Source organism: Episyrphus balteatus, chromosome 3, assembly GCF_945859705.1.
Source record: "Episyrphus balteatus chromosome 3, idEpiBalt1.1, whole genome shotgun sequence".
In the NCBI taxonomy this organism is placed as follows: domain Eukaryota; kingdom Metazoa; phylum Arthropoda; class Insecta; order Diptera; family Syrphidae; genus Episyrphus; species Episyrphus balteatus.
This window is the reverse complement of record NC_079136.1, coordinates 26,156,400-26,158,930: the sequence shown is the minus strand read 5'-3', so window position 1 is coordinate 26,158,930 and position 2,531 is coordinate 26,156,400.

Here is a 2,531-nt window from a genome sequence, read left to right as displayed (position 1 = left end):
AAATGTAGTGTATGAAACGATTTTCGTAATTTTACGAAATTTATTATTTTCAGTGTCACCACCTACCCTATCTACCGTTTTCGTTTAGACGTTAACTTTTGGGACACCCTGTATATAAAATATTGTTTTTTTTTTAATTTTTTTTCTAAAAATTCGTTTTTATGCAAGAAATCAAACGGCGTATCGGTTTTATGTAAAAAATCATTTAAAACGGTGTTTAACCCTTAACTATAGTGGTGGGTCCAGGGGACCCACATCTACTTTTAAAAAGTTAATAAAAACCGTTGAAAATTAATTTTCTCTTTTTTTTTTTTTTTTTGTTTCTTCTTCTAAAATTGTTATCTTTTAATGCTTAAAAAAAAAATTTATAAAAAAATTCAATTTTGTATTTTATTTTATCATTTCAAAACACTACAAATTTTCACCACTATAGTTAAGGGTTAATTAATTATAATAACAGACTTTTTTTTTTTACACTACTTATAAAATTCTTTAAAAATATCAAATTTTAAATTTTTTCCTAATTTTGGTTCAGTAACAAAACATTAACATAAGAGTTACTCTTATGGTTGGAGCAAGTACGTGCGACTCCAGTCGTGCATTTTATTTATTAGATAATCTTTTCAAGATCTCATAATCGTTTCATAATCTGAAAGTCTAATAATAAAAGTTATTTTCGTAATAACCGCCAAAGCTATTTACGAAGGGATTAAAAAGTATTTAAGAAGACAAAGAAAATGAAGACTTATGTAAGAAGAAGTAAAGAAGTATTAAAAAAATATATTAATAATATATTAGAAAAAAGAATAGGTATAAATCCTTCTATTGGACCGCCCACTTTCTTTTTTTATCTGCTTAATATGAACATAAATCTTTCTTAATATGAATATCAGAAGCACCTTTTTAAACTCCTTCTTTATATTATTCCGTGCTTACTGAGATATCGCATATAATATGTACCTACTTTGAGATTTTTAGCTTGTCCCAGTACTTTCAGTGGTTTTAGATTTATATGAAGTCCCTTGATAGTCCCCGAACCCATGTCCTTCAAACCTACTACAGCAGTACAACAACGAAAACTTAAAACTTATTTTTCTCGAAACTTGATTTTTTCCGTGCCGTGAAATATCACTCCAAAATTCGTTAACTCATTGGTCAAGGGCATTGCATGAATTTAAAAATTCAATATATTTTTTACAATAAATATGGTTGTTAACAATTTGTTTATATAAAAACATTGTATTTTTTTTTTTGTCAATAAATGCTTTCAGATCTATAAAAAAATATATTGAAAAACCTGTCGTCCATCAGAGGGATATCTCTCTCTCTTTCATTTCGCATGCAATATCAATAAATGGATTCTTTCTGCAGTTGTACTACTCAAATTTCGAAAGCGTTTCCCTCCCCTGTTTTCCCTCCCACATTTCAATAATCGGAAAAATTAAACTAGTGATAATTAAAATCGATATCTGCTATCAAATCCAGTCGTGTTACCCTACCGCTCCTACTTTATACTCATTAAATAAAGGAAGTGTTCAAAAAAATGTCGTTCTTTAGAAACAATTTCATACATATTATTATTTATCTAAAATGAAATAATTATATGTAATGGTGATGATTTGATGAAATTTAAATAATAAAATAAGAAATATTTCCCATAAAACTCCCTTTAAGCTTATAATGACTATACAAAATTAAAAGACATAAAAGGAGTTTTGACCTGTGTAAATGAGGTATGTTTACAGATTACAGCTTCGGAAAAGCTTCTTTTAGAATTTGATTAGAATTATTATCATAATAGTAAAATGCTCTGCTCTATAGAATTCAACTTGTATAACATTCTCCTTTTGCCATGCAAAAAAAAACTTCCTGTAAAAATGCAACTTCTGCAAATAGCTATTTTATCAAAGTTGGAAGATTAAAGATATTTATTCAGTATTTTCACTGATATTTCAATTACACGAATTTTTTATATCAGATATTATCTATATGTATGTAATGTATGTATGTATCCATTTATTAACACCCAAAAAAATAAAAACAACATTTCTTTATTTTATTACTGTTTATTTGATTTTATACATAAAGTTAAAATTAATAATTGCTTTATTTCAGCAATTATATAACTTAGTTTTGTGTTTTCTTGTATAACATCAAAAAAAGTGTTTTTATTTTCTTGACTTTATTTATTGAACAGTGAAAAAAGTTGTTATCCTTAAAACTTTAATGCTATTCTTAAAAATACCTACTAAAAAAAAAAAACATCTGTAATTTATTTTTTTTTTTTTTTATGAATAGCTAGGTTTTTTTTCGTTAACTTAAGGTATGTTAATCCTAAATTACTTAGAAACAACTAAAATGGCATTGGAGTGGAGATTTTTTTTTTTTTGTTTTTTTAGTATTCATAAGAAATGGCAGAGACTTAGTTATATTTATAAAGAAAAAAATTTGATAAGAAGCAGTAAATTTAGAATTTTGTGTATACAGTTTTTTTTTTTTGTTTTTTTTTCATCCGAATATATATGACACCG